This window comes from Triticum aestivum, chromosome 2B, assembly GCF_018294505.1.
Source record: "Triticum aestivum cultivar Chinese Spring chromosome 2B, IWGSC CS RefSeq v2.1, whole genome shotgun sequence".
NCBI classification, from domain to species: domain Eukaryota; kingdom Viridiplantae; phylum Streptophyta; class Magnoliopsida; order Poales; family Poaceae; genus Triticum; species Triticum aestivum.
The window spans coordinates 791,112,504-791,119,162 of NC_057798.1; positions in this window are offsets into that span (position 1 = coordinate 791,112,504).

Sequence of the window (6,659 nt, forward strand, 5' to 3'; positions counted from 1 at the left end):
CCGCCAAAACCACCACCGCCAAGTCCACCTCCGCCAAAACCGCCACCGCGACCACCATCACTCTGCCAGATCGGAGTGACTGGGGTCGATGGAGCAGGAGTCGAGCCACCGGTCCCCTACATGTTTGAAAGAAGATTCTAACGGTAAATATGACATGATAGTGTTGAATGAACGAGAACTAGTTTGTCATTAGTTGGGCAAATTTACTAACCGGAGTATCACCGCCTAGTGCCATCCATTCCTTGAACGTGGGAATGTGTGGGGCGTGTCCCGCAGGTGGTGGTGGGGGTCCAACTTGTGGTGGCTCCGTGCGGTTAGTCCAAGACGCCAACATAGCCTGGATGTTAGTTAAACAAGTCCACTTAGAAACAAGCCGTGATCAACAAAGTCGGAAGGAATGAAAGTGCAAATTTGAGCTTGGTTTAAGAGGGCAAAACTAACCGCCATCACTTGACGGCTGTAATCATCGTTTGCCTTCACTCGTTGCAAGTACTCCCTCACCTCAATATGCCTATGCTCGAGAAAGGCCTGATATGCCTACAAAATTGAGGTTGTTTCTAAGTGGGCAGTGATGAAAATAAACTAAGAAAGATAGAGACAAAGAAGATAAGGGGAAGTACTTACAGCACGTTGGCGGACTAAGGGAGGCTGCGAACGCCCCGTACTCTCTAACGGGCTCGGGTTGGTAGCTCGAAGCCGTGTGTACGAGATCGACGGAGTGATCAAGCCATCGAAACACGGATACCGGCCATGGGACTTACCCTGGATGGCCACCACCGCCGTGTCGTCGATCTGAGACTGGGCGACCTCAGGAACGGGAACATCCGGATGCAACTTCTGATAGTTCTGAGTGTAAGACTCCAGGTGTTGCTCGGTCTTGCCGTAGTACTGGCTCTCGCCCTCCTTGCGATCACTCCGCTCGCGGGCCAGCTTCCACGACTCCATGTCTGAGAGCGGCCTCTGCAACTTGTCCTCCTGCAACGTCAAACAGAAGTTAGCCATACATAAGAACATGACGGTAAAGAAGAACCAAAATGCATCTTTCATATAGATATACCTTCATGGCCTTGAAGCCCCAGTGGTTCCTGTTTCCTTGGCCGTGTGTCCCGTCTTTTCCACGGTTAGCCCGGGCCTTGATGCTCTTGGCAGCAAACTCTGGATCGTCACCGACCCACCTATCCACCAAACACGCCCATCCGTCATGCCTTCCATAGCACCAACGAGGAACAACCTATGCAAATTTTGGAAGCATGACATGTGAGCACGAAACATATAGTTGACTCCTTGAAACAATGAAAAGTCAGTAATAGTTACCATCATGAACTGATCCCTGCTCATGGTAATTTTTTGCCTCTGTGCTTGAGTTTTGGTCATCTTTTGTTGCAGGTAGATGTGGTAGTACTGTGAGACGGCAACCCAATGCACCTCGTACTGCAACTGACGAGCTTTCTTCTTTGCAGACGCAAGTAAGACCACGTTGGCTCTGGCCTTGTGCTCGTCAAGAACTCTATAGAGTTGCTGCAATCATGCATAAACCAGAAGCAAACAAGGCATGAGTTGAGTGATTCAATGATAAACTATGAACGAAACTAAAGGCAAGTGATTCAAAAGGGAACTTACCCAAAATTTGGTGATCACGGCCTTAGCGGCCGTCCCGTACTCCAGGTTGCTGCAAGCCTCGTAGTGGGCCCAGCTTGTGGCCAAAACACGCAGCTGTGGGTCCCTATCTGGCCGCGGGAAGAATAGGCCAGGCCAAAACTGCTTCAACAAGACAGTGAGAAGGCCGTTCGGTTTACGGCCCTTTCCGCGAAGGATCTAGTTACTGCAAAAGAATCAAAGGGTTTCCATGTGTACAATAAAAAAATGTTGTCATCTCTTGAAAATATGATTGAGATGCACTTACTCTGTCCCCGCAGGTTCAATGAGCCACTTGTGCGCCTCGATAGAAGGTGGTGTAGGTACTCCGGCATTACCACGCAGCCACCCCTGCGGAGCACCCGGTGGCAAGTCACCCCACAACACGGGGTCAACCTCCCCTCCACCCTCCTCGCCCTCCTCCTCGGCCTCCTCCTCCTCGACATTAGGAATATACTCCTCCTCCTCAGACTCAGAAGCTGCATCAGCATAGGAGGGCATCGAAGAAGACCCTCCTATTTCGGACACGTCCTGGAGTTTTTTGGCCCGGTTGCCTCTCCCCCCACCTCCTCGTCCTCTAGGGGCTCTCCCCCCACCCTCTACTCCTCTAGGGTCTCCTCCCCCGACCCCTCCACCTTCCTGTGAGGTGCCATCCTCGCGTAGTCGGGAGGGAACCTTGTGGGCTCGTCAACTCCGAGTAAGTCCTCCTTTGAGTTTACTGAGGAAACTGGCACTGCTGGACTTGCCCATGATTAGCAAACCTGCATTGAGAAGAGAATAAACAATTAGTAAGGATATAAAAAACAAGCATACAGGAAAGACATTAATAACGGAAGAGCACATTATTAAAAGAACATACATTTTCTAGAACCCATATGAATCATCACTATTGTAATCTATTTGTCGACCGGTCTCATCATCACTATCCCGCATATCTTCTTTGTTGTCTGACGGAGGTGGAGGCTCTTCCTCATCGTCAGCGTCAGCGTCTTCATTTAACTTTTCAAGCATAATTATGTCTCTTTGATTCACAACTGCCTCACCATCAATCCGTGCGCCGTCGTCGTTTGGGTCCAGGTCAACATAACCCAAGTCATCATCCTCCTTGTTTCGGACCACGTCATCATGTTCCTCTTGAAAGAACACTCCCTCGTATGTCATGGGGTTTATGTTGTAGTAATCATCATCGTTCGGGTCCGGTAGCTTACCATGTGGCGACACCTTGAACACAACTTCCCAACCCTTTAGGTACTCTTTCTGGCATGGGTAAGGCAGATAATATACTTGTGTGGCCTGGGTAGCGGCGATAAAGAGATCAGCTCCGGCATAGACGGTTGATGGTTTAACTTCAACTAAACCAACAGAAGGCGTATGTCTCAGACCCTTTTTGGGGTCGAACCATCGTCATTTGAACACAGTGAGACTTAGGTGTTTACGGCCACGTTTGAATGTAAGCTCGTATATTTTTCCTACCCTTCCGTAGTAATCTACTTCATTATCTCCTTCGGTGAAGACTCCGGTATTTATGGTTTTGGGATCAGGCCGACTGTTCTGGTGCTCCTCTGTATGGAAGCGATACCCATTCACATCATACTTTTGGCATGTCATGACGGTAGGGTCAAAACCCATGGAAACCCATCTCAATTCTTCATCCATTGATTCGTTCGGATCATTTCCCTACAAGTTTAATTGAAATTATAGGGTGCATGAGTTTAATTGGAAGTGTGAAATGGGTAATAGGGAAGTGTGAAATATTACTTTCTCCATGAACCACGCAACGAAATTTTCCTTCCATCAGCACCCTTTCGGAGAAGAGCAAGTGCCTCCGCTTCAGTAGGAGGCAGCATTCCCGTCCACTCTTCCTCAACGAATCGACTACAATAAGAAAAGCGGTATAAGAACTAGGCAAAGTGAACATAATGAATTGACTAAAAGAATGGTGCAAAGGTATTACCTCATCCACTCATCCTCAACTTCCTTGATGTTGTGCAAGATATAGAACATGACATCCTCCCACTCATCTCGTGGCATGACATAAGATGTCGAGCATCCAGCCCTGCCACCTTGCCCGATGAATAGAGGCAACTTGGGTTTATACTTGGGTTCTTCTGTATTGTATCGAGACACCTTATTGTGCAACGTGGGAACATGGTCCGGATAGTAGGCTGTCCTGAGGTCTGCCACCTCCTCTAGGATAACTGCCTCAGCTATGGAAGCTTCAATCTTAGCTTTGTTTCCACATTTCTGTCTCAGATGCTTGTTCTGTCTCTCAGGGCCGTACTGCCAACGATACTGCACAGGGCCCCCCAACAATACCTCGTTCGCAAGGTGCAAAATGAGATGTGTCATCGGAGTAAAGAAGCCTGGCGGGAAGATCTTCTCTAGCTTGCATATCAACTCCGGCGCCTTCTTATGCATTTCTTTTATCTTCTCAGGACATACTTCTTTAGCACAAAGCGTTCGGAAGAAATGGCTTAACTCCGCAAGCACACGCCAGACACGCTCGGGAACATAGCCCCGAACCATCACCGGCATAATCCGCTCAATCCATACATGATAGTCATGACTCTTGAGCCCGGTCACTCTGCCCGTTGAAAGATTGACCCCCTTACTTATATTCGACGCATAACCATCAGTGAACTTCACGACGTGTTTCAGCCACTTGAATGCCTCCATCTTATGATCCTTTTAAGTACGAAGTCAGCATCTGGCTTGAACCAAGATTTTCGACTGCCTGTGGGAGGTTGCATGTGAAGACGTGGTCTATCACAAGTATTCTGTTGATCGACTCTAGCATTAACATTATCCTTTGTCTTATCAGGAATGTTGAGGATCGTGTTAAAAAGGGACTCTGCGACATTCTTTTCGGTGTGCATCACGTCGATGTTGTATGGAAGTTTGAGGTCCTTAAAATAGGGAAGCTACGTGAAGGGGGTAATGTGAGTCTAGTTGTGCGTCTCACCATATCCTTCAAAACAGTTTTTCCCTTTACCTTTGCCTTTGCCTTTCCCTTCTCCGGCAGGCTTAAGAGCTTTGAGCTGAGCAAGCACATCCGCACCAGAAAACGTTGGAATATCGTTTACTTCATGGACAACTTTGCCTTTTGTGAAGGTCTTCTTGTCTTCCCTATCAGGATGGTCTGGAGGAAGGAACTGCCGATGCTGGTCAAAGGCAACATACTTGCCACCCTTCTTTAGCCAAATGAAAATCAAGGCCTGCATGCACACTGGGCAAGGCATCTTTCCACTTGTACACCATCCGCAGAACAGGGCATAGCCGGGAAAGTCATGCATGCAATACTGTAGCCAAACTTTCATCAAGAAATTTTTCTGCAGATGTTGGTCGTATGTCAACCTCGGGAAGTACCAAGAATGGTGCAAATCATCCACCAACGGCTGCATAAACACACTCAAATTCTTCCCTGGATATTCAGGCCCCGGAATTATAAGCGACAGGAACATGGTCTTGCGTTGCATTATGGCGCCGGGAGGGAGATTGAGCGGAATAACAAATACGGGCCAGCAGCTGTATGGATTAGATGACATACCATATGGATTGAACCCATAACCTGCTATAGCAATTCTGTCATTCCCAGCCTCGGCTGCTTCCTCTGGGTACTTTATATCGAATGACTTCCATGCTTCACCTTCTGATGTATGTACAATTTTTTTTGGATTGTACCTTTTCACTTCCTTGTGCCACTTCTTCATTTTGGCAGACTCCTCGGTAATGAAAAGGCGCTGCAGTCTTTTTATAAAATCAAGATACCGAAGAACCTTCATAGCGATTTTTAGCTGCCGCTTTTGACCATGCTTATCGACCACCTCAATATACCGAGAGGAACCGCACTTCCTACAGTAGTTGTCATCCGCATACTCATGCCTAAACAAAAGGCAATTCTTTGGACAAACATGTATTTTCTCATAGTCCATGGAGAGCGCCTTCATGATTTTCTTCGTACCGTACATGGTTTTCGGCAGTTCATGGCCCTCGGGCAGGCTGTTAGCCCATACTCCCAGAAATGCTTCGAAGCAACCTCGGCTACAGCCGTACTCAGCCTTCACTTCCATCAGTTGCGAGATGGCATCCAGCACAGACAGCTTGGCACCCTCATAGAGAGGTTTCTTTGACGAGGCCAAGATTTCCAGGAAGGCCTTTGCGGTTTCCTCCGGTTCATTCGCTAAATGTGACGGAGGTGTCGGTTGTGCAGCAAAGACATCATCTAGCATGTCTCTAACCCCATCGTCCTCATAACCAGCGACGCGTTGTCGTATCACTTCCTCTCTACCACGGTCCAGCTGTGCAAAGTTTATCGGCATATTAAAGTTGGGCATAAATCCATTCGTGCGAAGGTGCTTAGTCATCGCACTCTTATCTCTGCGGATACGTCTCTCACATTTGGCACACGGGCATTCTGGCACCATCCTCATTGGACTAGGAATATCTCTTTCAAAAACACATCAGTTTTCTCGACCCACTCTGTTGTTACTTGATTCCGACGGAAAAACCCACTATACATCCACTGATTATCTGCCATCTCTGCTTTATTGGAAGCCACACAACAAAATTAATGATTCATTTAAATTACCCACATCAATATTTTATTTTTTACAAGGTTGACGAGAAACAACATTTAATCCACCTACATCTCTAATAGGTAAAGAGGGGTCCTAATCCCACCCGAGAATGTGTAGATTGAGTACGGTCCATGCTCTACCCCATTCCGAGACAAAATTTCGGCAGCACCTCCCCGCTGTTCTCCAAATACACGTCTCGGCAAAATGCCGAGAGAATGTGCATCCGGAGAACAACAGGGAGGCGCCACCGAAATCCTGTCTCGGAACGGGGTAGAGCATGAACAACGTACCCAATCTATACATCCTCGGGCTGTCTGTGGAAAGCGCTGGACAATCTGAAACAGCTGCGGTGATAAATATGCAATTGAATGCATATTTATTGATGCAACCCTTTTGGACGGGAGACCTAGGTTACGCGACTTGATGTGAAAATTCAATCTAGTGACA